The sequence below is a fragment of the Nothoprocta perdicaria genome, unplaced genomic scaffold (assembly GCF_003342845.1).
Source record: "Nothoprocta perdicaria isolate Ctin4 unplaced genomic scaffold, notPer1 scaffold_8, whole genome shotgun sequence".
NCBI classification, from domain to species: Eukaryota; Metazoa; Chordata; class Aves; order Tinamiformes; family Tinamidae; genus Nothoprocta; species Nothoprocta perdicaria.
The window spans coordinates 7028600-7045246 of NW_020456087.1; positions in this window are offsets into that span (position 1 = coordinate 7028600).

Consider the following 16647-nt stretch of genomic DNA (forward strand, 5'->3'; position numbering starts at 1 on the left):
CACTTAAGGTCAGAAGGGAGGGTAGGCGGGGATACCTGATCTGATGGGAACATGCCTCGTGCTGCAGCGCACGTGTGTGTCACAGCCCCGCGTGCTCAGAATGGGGCAGCTGCTCTGCAGCTCCAGGTACTGAGCCTGCTGCTGCCCAGCCGTGCGTGTGCCTTGTGTAACCTGCTAGACCTAGCTCAGTGTCGGCTGTACTGAACCCAAACTGCTCTGCACAGCCTTGCAGTTATTGCTCTGGACGGGGTATAGAATGTAAGGAAATGTATGCTAAAGACATTTAAATAAATACATGACATCCAGGGATGTCAGGTAAATTGGGATTTCCTAGCTTGGGTGCTGCTCTGCAGAGAGTACCTGGATTGCTTTTGAACCGGGGAAGAGAGGGCCCCAGGAAGAGCAGGGGCATGTCCTGGCAGATGGAGGCGGCTTCATGGGGCCTCGTAAATCATCCGTGGATCCTGGGGAGCTGTTTGTGTATTCATCCYGGAAACAAAGGCACTGGAGCAGGTAGAAACAAACCATTCCAGGACTGCAGGTACTTCTTAAGTGCAACATCTGGAACAGATTGGGTTTCTGCTGCACACCATTAGTCCTGCTCACTTTAGAGCCTTCAGTGCTGATGTTTTCCAAGCACAGAGATCTAGAGGGGGAATATATGGGGGGAGAGAGTGTGTGTGTGTGTGTGTGTGTGTGTGTGTGTGTGTGTGTGTGTATGTATAAAGACGGGTTTTAATGACATGAAAGAATAAACTGCATCGCCCTCCGCCTCGTGTGTCTTTCTCATTAAAGAAGCACCAAAGAGCAAGTGTTTTGGTTCCGTGCACATCATTTCAGGTAATACAAAAGAATCAAAAGGAAAGCCTGCTGCCATGTGAAGAAGCAGCTTAATTTTTCATTCTTCCTTGACACAGGAGCAAAATCTARTCTTTTCAGTACTCCAAAGCAGCAGACCTGGTGGCTGATGAAACCAGGCTTTGTGAAGCAAAATACCCTACGGTATCAGAGGTACTAATGRTTAAGGGAGCTGCTTTTCATTTTGTAAACAGTCATTTTCCAGACAGGAACTTCTCAAATTGTCCCGGTTTGTTCCAGCCAGTTTTCTTGTTAACAGTTTGTTTTGTAGCCTTGCCCTGCTGTGACCCCAACCGCTCCAAACAATGCGGGACATCCTGCAGCGCCTGATCCCAGGAACGGAGACTGCCAGGGCTGGGCGCCCACTGAACAGCCACCTCATGTGCTTCCCTTCCAGGCTGCYTAAAGAGAGCAGCAGCTGGGCTTGTTTTCCACCCCACTTGATACTTATYCTTAAAACTTATGTTTATGCACACACTTTTTTTTTTTTCCTGTCTTTTTTTTACCTGTCCTTTCTACTATGTTTGTTTAGGTAAATTTGCATTTTTTAAATGACTGTCAAAATGTTTGTAGATAGTAGCAAGTACTGCTTGTTCGAACTCCTCTCAGTGTAGTCATCTTTTCTCTAGCGGTAGTTGTCTGTGTCAAAGTAGCAGAGAAATTTCATAGGGCACTGTTATGAACTCGACTGCAAGCTTGGTGAATAAATAGAGCCACTAATTGCAAATCCTGCTAATTGCATTTGGCAGAACTAACTAATCAGAAATGATCTGAGTGGGTATGTATTTTTTGTCCAGATTTTTTASATGCTGCCAACTTGTTGCTGAATTTGTAGTCCTTGTTGATTGAGTAGAAGCCCTTGCTGTTGCCCGTGGTGGCCTGGTCGGTGAGAGGTGTGTTGGGCTRGAAGCCTCTGCGGTCACCAGGGTGTCTAGCTGGGCTGCAGCAACGCGGTGTCTGCTGCAGGCCGAGGCACACGGAGCCAAGGGGACAATCTCTGCAGCAAGGCCGCCCCGCTGCCTCCCCGGACCAGCTGCTGTGAAGCCTGCTGCGAGCAGAGGGTGGTTAACCCTGTCCAGGATTCCTCGGGAAACAAAGCAGCCCTTTGCCAGGGCACAGACATAAACTTGATCGTGCAGGTGGGTTTGAGAACTGATGCTTGCACTGCTGATGGGGCACTGGTATCTGCCAGCAGGTGACACCAGCCCTAGTGTGAGCAGCATCGAGAGCACCCCCTTGGTGTCTCTTGAGCAGGTGGATTTTAGCCAGGAGGTTTCTTTGGAGATGGGGCTGTTTCAGCAGCTTCYCTCCAGCTCCCTGTTTGTTCCTGTTGCTAAACCCTGTGCAGCCCAGCAGAGTTGAGGGTAGCCTGGAGAATCTGATTTGGAAACACGTCTGTGTTGCAGAAAGTGTGGCAAAATTAATGAAAAGTTGCATTAATTTTAACAAAAACCTAGTGTAACCTGCATTGCAGTCCTGCAGCAGCTGGATCCAGTGGTCCGTGGCTGGGCGGTAGCTGCATAGGGGGCAGTGCAGGGACAGGAACCRAGCGCAGGGGCCAGTTAAACCAGTCGTGCATCTGATAAGGGCGGCAGTGAAATTCCTCCAGTCAACAAATATTTTCCTTGGGGAATGAGGGAATATTAATTCTTTGAATCCCATAAACAAATCCATAAAGGAAACTACCATGAGACTGACGTGCCCTTCTAGGAAAGGGGTGTCTCAGGTCGATGCAGTCTCGGGGCACATACAAAGATGCAACATCTAAGAGGGTGTTAAGAAAACAGCAAGTTGGATGCTAAAGGGGACAGAGGATTTGGAATTAAGTTTTTCATTCACTTTCCACCTGTCTTGTTTATAAGTTGCTTGTATTTGTGTATGTCTTTTTGGTGTTGTGAAGATTTTTTATTATTACTTGCATTTAATATTAGCCCACATTCAGTTAACAGTAATTGGAAATCACAGAATCACAGACTGGCTGAGCCTGGAAGGGACCTCTCAAGATCATCTAGTCCAACCTTTCTGCTCCTGCAGGGACACCCAGAGCACGGGGCACAGGGTGGTATCCAGATGGGTTTTGAAGACCTCCAGAGAAGGAGACTCCACAACCTCCTTGGGCAGCCTGTTCCAGGGCTCTGTCACCCTCACGAGGTTCATCCTCATGTGGAGATGGAACTTTCTGTGTTTCAACTTATACCCATTTCCCCTTGTCCTGTCACTGGCCACCAATGAGAATACTTTGGCCTCATCCTCTCTACATTCTTTCCTCAGGTACTTAGACAAACTGATCACATCTCCTCACAGTTTTCTCCAGGCTAAACAGGCCCAGTTCGCTTAGTCTTTCCTTGTACAAGAGATGCTCCAGTCCCTTAATCATCTTGGTTCCCTTAATCATCACTGGACCCTCTCTAGAAGCAACACATCCCTCTTGTGCTGAAGAGCCCAGAACTGCACCCAATATTCCAGGTTCRGCCTCACCAGAGCTGAGTAGAGGGGCAGGATCCCCTCCCTCAGCCTGCTGTCCACATCCTCTTGATGCAGCCAGGATCCCATGGCCTTCTTGGCCRTGAGGGCACACTGCTCACTCATGGTTAACTTGGTGTCAACCAGGACTCCCAGRTCCCTCTCCGTGGAGGTGTTCTCCAGCAGGTCAACCCCTARTCTGTACTGGTGCCTGCGGTTATTCCTCCCCAGGGGCAGGACCCTGCACTTGTCCTTGTTGAACCTCGTGAGGTTCCTCTCTGCCCAACTCTCCAGTCTGTCCAGGTCCCTCTGGATGGCAGCACAGCCCTCCAGAGTGTCGACCACTCCACCCAGCTTGGTGTCATCTGCAAACTTGCTCAGGGTGCACTCCGTGCCCTCGTCCAGGTCATTGATGAACAGGTTAAACAGCACCGGGCCCAGTACTGACCTCGGGGGACACCACTGGCCATGGGCCTCCAACTGAACTCAGCCTCATTTATCACCACCGTCTGAACTCTGGCATCCAGCCAGTCCACAATCCACCTCGCTGTCTACTTGTCCAATCCACAGTGCCGGAGCTTCCCTATGAGGACGTTGTGGAACACGGTGTTGAAAGCCTTGCTGAAGCCAAGGTAGACAACATCCACGGCTYTCCCATTGTCCACCCAGCCCATCATCCCATCATTTGTGTTCTCTAGCATGCTCCCGTTTGTGTTCTCTAGCATCCAAAGGAAGCAGGATGCCCCTATCTGAAAAGGGGAGGTTTAGCATCCAGTCTGTTACCTGAGGGCACGGGGACAGAAGCACCTTGAGCCGTGTGGCCCGTGCGGAGGCGGCAGGGAGCCCTCGGCCTCCGGGACTTTCTCAGCCTGCAGCTCCCAGCGGCTCCGCTGCGTGCTTGTCTGTGCGTAGGAAATGCCTGAGGTACTTGTCTGTCACAGCTGTGTGACAATATTCCCTGCACTTCTCTCTAGGACAAGTTCCCATTCGAACGCTCTCTTATCTAGTAGCAAACCAAATAGAATAGTGTAAAATCAGCTCTGTAAGCACAAAAGTAGTTAGGTCCCCTGTGTGACAACCATACCTGTGAGAGATCATTCTATTCAATTTTATTTGTTTACTACTTGAGTCTTCTGCACACACCTACATGTTTTCCCCCAGCAGGAAACAGGCCCTCGTGTGGGAGGGTGGCCGAGCAGGAACAGCTGCTTGCAGCAGAGCTCTGTAAATGAAAGGCAAGAGGCACCGACAGGGACTGCAGCCGGGCTGGCAGGAGGAGGGAATGTGCCGGTATCCGGCCAGCTGCCTGGATGCTCTGAGAAAGGGCATGGGATCATCCAGGAAGGAAAGACAGCAGGAGTACGCAGCAATGCAACAAGTCTTCAGTATCACAAAGGAGTAGGAAAGGTTGCCCCCCACCTCCAGTTTAACATGGATTTAATTTATTTCTCAAAATAGAAAAACAGAGTGAAATGGATTCTCCTTATGCTTCCTGCTGCTGGGCTAGCAGCAGATGAAAGCACGTGCAAGGCACTTAGCAGGAGGAAGAGTGTGAAAATGCTGTTGATTTTAAGACATATTTACAAACAATGCTTATTTGAGATGTGGGTAATGATGGGGACRTGATGCTCTTCCACCCGGGTAGTGATCCGAGACGTGTGTAATCATGTGGACATTTGTGCCTTCCAGCAGGAATGAAAGCGTCTGCATGGATAAAAGGGATACCCGGGACGTGCCGGGCTGCAGGAAGGGCGGGCGATGCCCGGTGMAGCAGAGGGGCGGTCAGGCTCGGTGCCAGCTCCCCAGCCTGGGCTGCTCTGCTCGGCTCGAGCCTAACGAGGGGCAGCCCCTTGTGCCACCAGTGCCGCTCGGGATCACAAGCTGACCTAGTTCAGGGGCTTAATCTAGGCCAGCACCGGTCCCTCCTTGACTGCAGGGTTGTTTTTTTGCCTGGCTCAGCTCTATGGGCCTGTTGACTGTGCGGTTGCACAAGCCCCGCTGCCTGCAGAGAGGGAGGATGAGAGCTGGCGGAGCAGGGASGGCCGAGCCCAGCTCCGTGCAGGCAGGAGCTTCGTGCTGCCAGCGTGTGGAAAGCCAACCCCTCGCTTTGCCCATGCCAAGCACAACACAGAGCGGGCTGCCCACGTTAGGCTGTGCTGGTGTTTAAGCCCTCTGCAGACGGGTGGTTGCCTGGGAGGATAAACAGGCGGCGTCCRGCAGCTCCAGCGGCGCTGGCTCGCGCAGTGCTTGGCACCAGACAGGCAGCCCTGCAGAGCGCGTCGCCGTGCGGGCAGCAAGAGCCCTGCGCCCGGCCCAGGCGCCCGGCGCCTCACACTGCCTGCGGGTGCCCCCGGAGCCGCCCGTAAAGCTGATCGTGGCTCGGAGCAGAGCTCAGAGCTGCCCTGACTCCTGCAGCCTCCCTGCTCGCGAGAGGGAGCGCTCCGGCTGCTCCGGGTCACGGGGCTGCTGTGGCAGGTTCCCTGTGCTGGCCAGTATGTGCTTGCCTGCTCCGCTCTGACGGTCCATCCCTGGTTTGCATTCTGGAGGTCTGTGAAAACAAAGCAGAACCTTTAAATTACGCCTCTGCCAAGAGGGATGCATTGAGCACAGCTGAGCATTTATGGTAACTATGGAAAAAAATGCATACTCTGTTTGGTGTAGCTGTTGACTGGAAAACTGGGAAAGAAAACAACTTTGTCCTCAGCAACGAGGGTCATCTGAGGATAGCCYAGCTCGAAAAGAAGCCAGCCTGATGCTGCCGGTGTTCTTGCCAGCTTTGAACCATCAGCTGCGCAACAGGGTGCAGAGCAGCAATTTAAATGCAGTTGCAGCAGAACCTGTTCAGCTTGTTTCAGGTGGGTCTGTGCTTTCACATTTCAGTATGAGTGCCCAGCATCACTCCTGCAGTGCAATTCCACCACGGAGAGCTGCACGCAGGGACAACCTGCCCYGGACTGCGGCAGCCTGAGCGCAAAATATCCAACAACCTCCCTCCTGATAGCTGGGTGTTAAACAACCGGAGTGATTCTGATTCTCTCGCAACTCGGCCAAACCGCACGTGCTCGGTGTAAAACGACAGGGCTTTGCAGCCAGGGCAAGATTTATTTTTGTGACAAACAGCAAATACGGTGTTTTCCTCCAGGAAGCCTGGGCCAGTCTGGTCTGTGCCGCTCTTATCTGTTGTGGCYAGGTGGACAGTGGCCTCCCTGCAGCTAGGGATGTAGGTCAAACCTACGTGTGCTTTAAACATCGCAATGCAGGTAGCAACTTTAGAGCAAAATTTACCTCGGGTTAGGTGCTCAGGAGGATTAAATTTGGGTCTGATCTCTTCCATGAGCTTTGTAAAGGGCCTATCTCGGAGCAAGCGGGGCGAGCTGCCACGGACACAGGATGATGCGAGTGGGCTCCGTGGGGACGGTGCTGGGAGCTGCTCCGGACAGGGCCGCGCTCCGGGCCCGGCAGCGCTCGGCTGCAGGCGGGGATGGAGCTGAACAGCCTACGGGCTCGCGCCAGGCCGGCCGGCAGCCCCTCCRGCCCCGCTGCCACAGGCCGGTTTGTGCGCGGCCCTCGGAGCGCAGCCGTCGGCTCGCAGCGCGTCCTGCACGGGCTGCCGGGCTGTCGCCATCAGCCGCTTCGGCTGGGGTCGCAGTTACGGGATCAGCGAGAAGCAAAGGTATCAAAGCCCCCTCCTGGTTTCCTTGTTTCCAGACTTCTCCTCCTCCATTCAAAAGTGCCTTGCATAAAGACCGTGCCTCAGTCTGGGAAATCCCTGTCTTGCAYAGTTTCCTTCCTCTTTCCTGCTTCCTGAAACACAGTGTCTTTGTCATTACACAACCCTACAACAGCCTGTGAACGGCAAGAGAAGAGACCGCRGCCAGGACCCCAGCTCGACGCAGGGCAAGTGCGCCGAGTGCGCCGTYCTGCTCCATTCATGAAGTTGCTGCGAGCTCCACTCTAGGGAGACCATTTTGTGTGATACAGAGCGAGGGATCCTCCTTGCTCTGGATCCTCCTTGYTCCAAGGCCGCCTGCTCAGGAGAACAGAGGTGGCCTTGAGGCATACATAACTTTTAGGAAASCACAAACCTTCTAGCTTTCTCAGGTAAAATGTTTTGTGTTTTAAGCAGATAAGGAGCTAGGGAAGCTGTCTCAACTAGCATGCAAGTGAAAAAGATGGATGCTGCAGAGCCAGCATCACCAGAGTTTTAAACTTCAGCGGAAATGCATTTTCCACAGAAGAATGTTGTGAAAATCCCTTCCAATCCCTAATGCCTGATTAGCTGGTTACATTATCTGGTAATTTGGGGGCTGCCGACAGATCAGACCACACCAGAGAGAAGCAGTCTCCATTCTCCTGCTCCTCCTGGCACCAGGTTCTCCTGCTCCTCCTGGCACCAGGTCCTCCTGCTCCTCCTGGCACCTCCCAGGGGGGCCCAGATGCCGGGACGGGCTCGGTGACGCGGCCGGGGCTCTTGGCTGCCCAGTGAAGGGAAGCTGGCTGTGCGGCAGCGCTCCCTGCCTTCCTCCAGAAATCCCCCCAGGGGCAGCTGAGTAAGCTGAAAGCGGGGCAAGCCAAGGCCAGGGCCAGAGCCCGCTGCTCTGGGAAAGCAGCTCTTGCCACTCGCAGGGAGGGGGGCGGAAAAGCAAACACAAAGACCTATGGAAAAACAGAGAGGAAAAAATGCACTTGAGATGTTTTGTCACCACTAGGTCTCCTGCTGCGTTCAGCTGCAGGGTGCAGCGGCTGAAAGGGGAGGAATGTGCCTATTCTTCTCAGTTACAGCGGGCTTGGCTTCCCCCCAACACCGCTTTTTCTCTCCCTATTTTTTCCCCCTCACTGACAATTCTGATTTTTCTGATGTGTGTTTTTTACCCTGATTCTGCAGGCTGACTGTTAATCATGGGCTGGAAATAGCCTCAAGAATTTCCTCCTTGGGTCAAATGATCAGCAGCAGTGTGGGAGACTCGAGGTGACTCTGACTAGGGCAAGGGCTTCTAGACTCGTGGACCAAAAAATCACTTTCTGCAACACTTCAGGGCAGCAGGATCCTGCTGAGGGRTATCAGGGATGGACTGGAACTGCGAGGGGGGAATGCAGTTCTGACTGAGGGGAACACTCCAGTGCGTTAAAATCTGAGGGAACTGGAATCCCAATGTTTTTGCCAGTGTCTGGTATTTATTTTCTTGGCGCTGAGGCTGCACACAGCAGCCTTCTCCTGCTTCACAAGTCTGGGTTGGCAGCATTGTTTTGCTATCTCTGTTCCAGCTGGAAACATCAGCTTTTTTTCTTTGCTTTTTATTTTCCTCTCCTTACTGCTAAAACAAAGATAGAAAGAATAATCTGCTTCTCAATGTGCGGCCCTCCGAATGTGTGTATTCACACATGGAAAGCACACTGGAACAATTATTTTCCCCTGGAATCACTTGATTAATTAATAATACTAATGAATATTAAGCAGAACATGACRCACTTTTTTATTATATGTAATTTTTTCAAAGCGGCTCTTACAAGGAGACTGCAACGAGCTGATGAGTGTGTGTGACAGCCGAGGAGGTTGCTGTGGTGACAAGGGAGCAACTTGCCCCGTCAGCAGGAAGCCTGCGTGGAACCTGCGCTGCGGCTGCCGCCTGTTGCTCAACCCTCCCGTGGGCAGAGCCCTTCCTAAATGCAGCCTCAGCCCCAGCTGCACGGGGGACGGTCGTGCCTGCCCTGCACGGATCCTGCATTCCCGGCTGGAGGTGATTGTGGAGCTGCTGCTGCTCCAGGGTTTTCCTAGGCTGTTCTTGGAATGCGTCCCCTTGCCCCACGTGTGCAGTGGAAGCCGCTCGGCTGCTGCTGGACAGGTTTGGGGCTGGCCCCCGCTGTACTGCRTTGCTCTGTCATCCCGCCTGTCCCGTCCAGCCCAAGAGCAGCCGAGGACACTGCCCCAGTGCGGCAGGGAAGGCTTTAATAAAACCTGTCAGGTGTGTGTGTGCTTTGCTTGCTTTGATCCAGGTGATTCCCCGGAAAACCCCAGCCAAGGCCGGCACTGTGGCTGGGCAAGTCGCAGGTACAGGCGCCAGCATCGCTCCCCTCTCCCTGTCCCTCACCGCAGCCCTGGCCCCAGTCTGGCCTCGCAGTAGCAGCGGCCAGGGAGGTGTGAAGGGAACAGGAAGGGAGCGAGGATGGAAAAGGATCCTCCTCAGCCCTCCAGAGCCCACCAGAAAGGCCGTGCTGCTCCCCGGCATGTCTTGTCAGGGAATCTCCCTGGCGGGCATGGAAAAATTTATTCCTTCCAATCCTGAGAACAAGAGTTTGTCTCAGCAAGTTTCCACAGGAAATACTCTGGTTGCTGAGCAAAAATACTTTTTTCTTTCTTTTTTTTCTTCTTTTTTTTTTTTTTTTTTAAAGGCCTCTGCATGACATACGCCTTTGCTCTGAAATCCAGTGTACAGGTAAAAGTTAGTTACACCAGTTTGACCCCCCAGGTAACTGATTTGGGGAGAGCAGTTTCAGGCAGTGTCTTGGTCTGGATCTCTACCCTGCCAGCTGCCTTCCCCTGCTGCTCAAAGCTCTGGCAAGTTGCTCCGTTGCTGCCTCCTGCTCCATGAAGACATTTTCCCAGCCTCTGCAGGCCCTGAGTGTAACATGAAGCAGCTGCAGCCCTGGATACCCCCTGCCAATTCCCTGCTGAGTCCTCCGCATTKTGTTCCTCCCCAGGGACCTTTCCCAGTTCACAGTTTTGGTGGTTCCCTCACGGTGTGTGTTTGCAATGCAGAGACGTAGCGCAGTGTTTATCAGTAATGTCTCTTTCTCGCTGACAGGTACATTGCCCGTGTGGCAACCTGCCTCCTAGGGAAACGCAGCAGAGCTACAAAACAGAGCTCGTGAGGCAGAGAACAGGGCCGTGTCAAAGGCCTGCACATCGTCAGGTGAACTAATTAGGATGGAAAAGACAAAGCTGCCTCGGTGAGTGGCTGCACGTCACGGMGTCTGAGTCACGGAGACACCTCCTTGTCAGCAGGTGCTGTGGGAAATGCCGAGCACGGCCCGGAGCGCCGGCACGTGTGAGGGCACGTGCCCRTCACAGATAGTCAAGGGGATCAGACTGAACTGCGCACGTTGCACAGGTGACAGAAGCATGACTGTCACACCGCAGTTAACAAAACCCCTGAGAAAGCGTTTTGCAGGAGCTGGCACCTTCACCCTCAGAGCCAGTATTTGTGCGAACGAGTGTAAGCAGCAACTCCACAAAAACAASCTTGGAAAAGGAAGGGGTCACTTGGGGAAGAAACGTGGCGTTTCCCTGTGTGACAACACTGGATTTAATGACTCTCATTCCGCCATATAACCATCTTCCTTCTCACCGCACTGCCTCGGCCCACACAGCGTCGTGCCGGAGCCCTGAACGTAGGCCCGGCCTGGGTGCTGCCATCGCCGCGTTATGGCTATCGGCCTGGCGGGGGCTGGGTCTTCTCGCAGAGCCAGCTCTGCTTTGCTTTGCAGCCCACGCGCTCGCACCCGCCCTCCCGCCGGAGATGGCTCCCCCTCACAGAGCTGCTGGAGCAACCCGAGTGCTGTTCCCTGCGCTGGCTTCAGGCAAAATTATACAGGTTAATTGAAGCAGCTCGGCTTGTGCAAGCCACGCTGGCCTGTTCTGTCRGAGCTGGAGGTGAAAGCTCATGCCATCCTCTTCTCCAGCCGCTTGGAGAGCCGTGGCTGCACGTGCGGCTGCGGTCGGACAGGCAGCCTCAGCAGCTCCAGGGGAAGCTACGCTATCCAAAACACATGGAGCGACACAAACCAGGCCTGAGCTGAGGGGACCTGCTGGCCAGCTGGGAACAAGCACAAAGGTCCACCTGAAAACCTGCCTCTCCTACTGCCCCAGCTCTCCATCCACCTGGGGTTATCCGGAGCCTGGGGTGGACAGAGCTCTCTTTCACRGGTCACCTCTTTCCCTCTTGAAATATCCCAGAGGTGACAGCCCCACGTGTTAATGTGATAACCTCCTTCTTATGGCACTCATGCTGGACTCACTGCTTCCCAGCCTGAATGCAGTCAAACACATTTCTATGGAAATRAGCCCCAACCACCCCATTATGGAAGAGGTACAAAACTGAAGCGTGTTCTCCCTTCCCCTAATCCAGGGATTTAAAAAGGCTTGGTACAGGCAAGGGGATCAGAACAGGTATGCAAAATGTGGTTCATCTCCAATCTCAATCCAGAGAGATGAGAAAATCRAGCAGGCCCTGCTCTAAGGAGTGTGTATGCACTGTCAGTCCAAGGGTCTTCTYACAAATCGCTATCCCTGTGCCCGCAGGTGGGTCCCCTGGCCTTCTTCTGCCTCCTGAAGGGGCTCAGACGGGAGGCAGACACCAAGCTCCTAAACCAGAGTGAACCTGGCCACAGCGTTGAGCATGGGATTTAGGGAAAACAGGTTTGGATATAGGTTTTTGCAGTCTAACAGCAACATAGTGTAGGCTCTAAAATCTTTCCTGGGACCCGTCCCTAAGTGCTGACCTCTCCACTGGGCCCAAAGAGCACRTGGTCTTTCCTAAAGCCGGACCAGGTGGCACCTGCGCTCGCGTGGCATTTCAGAGCACTGGCAGCAGGGCCTGCCCCGCTGGGTCAGCTTACAGGGCTGCCCCTGCTGCTGCCGCTGCGTCTCAGGTGGTCATTGGCGAGCTGGGGGAGAAGCTCCTYGCCGTGCAGGTGTGTGCTGGGACCTTTCCAGCATGGTCACGGCGGAGGACAGCGTCTTCAGGAGGACAGGTCTTCAGACAGACCCCCGGGCTGCTGGCCGCTGCGTCCTTAGTAAGCGCCCAACGCTGAGGCTGTTGCTCAACCAGCGTCGTCTTCACATAGCCCTGCCTCCCTGGCAGCTTGCAACAGCGCGYGGAGCCAGCAAGCTGGGCAGCCCTCACCTTGTCGGCCCGGCCTGCAGCCCGGCTCAGCACCCCCGGCATGAAGCCCAGCGCCGTGCAGCTCTGCACAGGGGCCTCCGCTCGGGTGCACGAGTGCGAGCAAAGCTGAGCCCCCGCGGCCGCAGTGCGGCGCCGAGGCTCCCGCTGCACAAGCGCCCGGGGAAAGCTGCTGCGAGGAGACACRCTGAGCAGAGCGCCCCTGGAAGCGCTCGGCCACGGCCCACGTGGTCAGGATGTTACAAAACCGCTGGCCTGGGAGAGCTGGGGCCTTCCCCACACATGGGACACCGTATGGTCTCTCTGGTGACCAAAAGAGGACTTGCCAGCTCCTGCTAGGAAGCTTGTAGGAACTGCTTTGTTTATCCTCTTTAAGCCGCTGGATCTAATCAAGCAAAACACGCAACAACCAAAAAAGTTAGGCAAGCTCCTAAACACGGTTTCTATAGGAGGATTTGTGAGCAGAGCTTTGCTGTGTCAGCTTGCCAGAGACTGGCTGTTGGTTGGCAGCTCCGAGGCGGAGCAGAAATGCTGGGAGAAAGAGTTTTGGGATGMAAACAGAGAAGCTCTGACACCAGGTCTCCTGTGGCGATTGTGCAACGGAGTCAGTGCATGTCTGTGATTGCTGACATTGCTATGTGGCTGGAGTGTGTCCATGCAGGCACGCAGCCAAGAGCTGTATCTAGGCTGATGGTCCGTGGCTGAGGAAGGTGATTTATTCAGGGAGAGAAAAATCTGGGGGTGGGGGAATTCCCAGTTTTTACGTGCCATACGAACTCGGGTGCCTGCAAACTGCCTGCAAACTTGTGACAACAACAAGCAAGCTGTGCCAGCATTAATAATAATAATAATCAGCTGCTCCATGTGCAGACGTGGCTGTTAAGTTAATGACAAGCTGCAGTGCAGGRCAGCCCTCCACTGCGCGGGCCGCGGTAACGGCCCCATGGCACGTGCAGGGCTGGCCGTGCGGGAGGGCACACAGGCTGCAGCGGGGCTTCCTCCGTTCCCTGCTGCAAGGAGAGCCCCCGAGACAGAGCAGTTATGCATGTCTGGACTCTCCTTGGACATGCTCTCTTTTCACCCTCGGAAATTTTGTGCACGCCGAAGCTGAGGACKTTGGCTGTCTGACATCAAGCAGCGCTGGTGAAACAGCGGCTGTGACCGCTCAGTCGCCTGTGTGGAAATCCTGGACTGCCTGTTGCACAAGTGCGGCTCAAGGACCTGGGGCTGTGCCAGGCAGATCTGCTTGTGTGCAGGAAATCCCACACACTCGGAACCTGCTGAACTCACTGGCTGCACAGCCTCTCTCAGCACACATACATTTATTTCAGGCCAGGRAATCCAAAAAAGAAATATAGCCAACTGAAGCAGCTTGCTGGGATTTCTCCTCCGACATGCAACAAATTGGGTGTTTGCAGGAGACAACTGTACTGCTTCCTTGCAGTTCCTGGCCACAGAGAGGCCCAGCCTGTGCCTTGGACCTGGCACTCTGCCTAGCTGGCAAAGGCAGGGGCTGCAGAGCTCCCTGCTCCTGAGGGCAGTTGCAATGCCTGCAGCTTCCTGATGCTTAGGGAGGAGGCCACCGGTGACATGAGAAAGTCTGAATGCCCAGAAATYCCTTAGTGTTTATTAGGACAGGTGCAGTTTGAAGTGGTGGAGAGAATATTAGTGGAAATCGGCTCTTGGCTCTTCAGCAGAATGCTGCCCAAAGCAGCGATTAGCATGTTTACAAAACACCCTGGCAAAAAAAAAATGCTGGATTTTCCTTTACAGCAGAGCGTCTGTTCCTCCCCTGTGGGCCTGCACCAATGGGGAATTGCAATTATGCATTTTCCAGTGAAAGAAAGAAAGGCAAAATATTCCAACTATTTTATCCAGTCCTTTCTCCTTCGGTGCACACAGGATTTCTGATAACCAGCATTACATTGCCTCAGAGCAAGTCTTGTTCCTTTATTCTTCTGTGGAAAAGGGACATGCAGAGACGCTGTGCTATTCAGGTGTACGATCTGGAGGGGACTTTCCACATGTCTCAGATCAGGGATATGAAAGGAGAGAGCAGGCGGCTGGAGATCTCAGGTCCTCCTCACCTCCCTGGGGAGGGATCCATTCTGCATCTGTAGCAGACCCTGAGGGAGCAGGTTTTACAGCACAACTCTGCCACCACCTCAGATCCCACTGGCCTCCTCCTCCCCACCATGCTGGCTGGTTGGAGGCTGCAGAGGCACCTCATGCCCTGGCYGTGCTTGGTGGATTCCAGCAAACAGCCTGACTTTCTAAAGGGGGTCATGCAATGTTTATCATTGCCACACTTCACCACGAACTACCCTTTTATCTCCCAGCACTGCATCCTGCTGCCCTTATGCATTTGTACACACACACAAAAAGTCTTCTGGACTTCAGTGAGACTCAGACAAGTCAGAAGAACAGGGCTTATTTGGAAAGTATCRTTGGATTTGCTCTGCTAGCTCCCCTGGGAAGCTCGTATCTCTACATTCCATGAGATGTAGTAAACAACTCTGCAAGGAACAGCTTTGGTTATAGAGGTGGGCTTTTTCCAGCTCATACAACTAAGTGCAGGGAAGGACCACAGAAATGGGAAGGAAACAGGAAGACCTGTCACTGCTTTGTGCATTTTACTCTCAAAGCAGCATTCTTCTTCTCTGTTTCCCTTAAAGAAAAGGCAAAGATGATTCATGTGATGTTTCCCAGCTCAGCCCTAAAGCCTGGCAGTGTGACTAAACTCCTCCCTACATCATTTCTTTCYCCATTTGATGTGAGATAGGTGGTAGCAGGGCAGGCTGTGATTAAGTGGAATTTCTCAGYGTTGAAAGAAATTTGAGAATGGTCCTGGTGATTAATAAAATGACTTAACTGAGCCTGCATTTTTTTTTTTTCRGAAGAGCACAAAGCTCTCAAAAGTCATGTGTGTTAAGGCTTAGGGAACTGTATTTGCATACAGGGCTTCTGCAAGCAGGGCTGAGCAAAGGTGAAACCTGCTGGAACAGCAGGGCCTCAGCCTGACAAAAAAATCCTGCCAAATTTCCATGTGACTTGGTGCTCCAAACAGCTCTCCCCTAATGGAGTCCAAAGCCTTTTACTTGCACATCACTGATGGAAATCTGCTGATTTGCTGGAGCCCAAAACACATGAGGGAGGCACCGTGCACAGGAGGCAACCTGAGCTTCCGCTGCCACAGCAGACATCAAAGTGGGGACATTTCCAGCACCAACTGCTCGGCTTTRTAACGGCTGGTTTTGCCGGTTCGTGTTCTCCGCGGATCTGCATAGGAGGGAACCGGTAGCGCATAATCTGAGGAGCTCCACAAACATGCATTTAAATCCAGCCCAAGCCCCAAGGAGCTCACAGCCTAAAGCCGGGGCCGAGGTCCTGTGGGCCATGGGCTGGCTGTGGCCTKTGGCTTCATTTCCTACGGCGGGATTTTGTGCCCTGCTGGGTTTGGGTGCCCTGTGGTGTTGAGTAGCCCTGTGGTGTTGAGCAGCAGAGCCACAAGGCGCGGACCTGCCTTGCTGCAGTCACAGGGATGCTCAGCCGCAGAGACGGGGCCAGGGCCGGCTCTTGCCAGCCCCGATCCTTGACCCTGTGTCCCAGCTCCTGCTGCCTCTCAGTGCTAGCAGGGGCTCGTAATGACGTTTCACCCGTGCACACTCGGCCGGGCTCACCAGTCTGACAGCATTTCCTCATTAAAATGGCTGCCCGCTTGCCAGYGGCCCCTTTCCCTGCCTCTGGCGCCCGCCTGCTCCAGCAGCCACTGCTCCTGCAGCCCCAGCGGGCGGCGCGGCCGGCTCCAGGCCGTGGCGGAGCGGGGGCCCCTCCTGGGGGCTCGGAGCCGCCTCGGGAGCCTCCCTCGGGAGCCACCTCGGAAGCCTGCCTGCTCAGAGCCCCTGCGAGGGGCCCTGTGGCGGCCATTGCCCGCCGCTGGCAAAGGGGGGTGCTCTGGCTCGTCCATGGCTACGTGTGGCTGCAGCGAGAGGGAAAGAGGCACCCGTGGAGCTGCCACGTTTAGCTGCTGCTCGGTGCAGGTCCTGCAGCAGCACGCACGCAGCTCGGAGCGTTTCCTCTTTCTCCCCCGTTTCGTGCAGTGCCAGAGGCAGCTGAGCGTGTCCAGCTCTCACTTTTAAGAGCACATCTTCAGGATGTGTTTTGCTCATCTCTGAGCAGAAGCCAAAAAATCCCTGTCGATGGTGACAGGAATAAAAGGACGTTTCATCAAACTTTCCAGTTAGAGTTTATTCTAGCAAGACCTATAGACAACCAGGCAGCTCCTGTGCTCTGTAGACTCAGGTACTGCGCAGGTTTGAAAAGTTTCCGTGCCAAGGTCTTGGCGTGCTACAGATATTTGCATTTACCATCACTGCCTCTTTTTCTCACCACAGCGTCATTAAAAAAAAAAAAAAAAAAAAAAAAA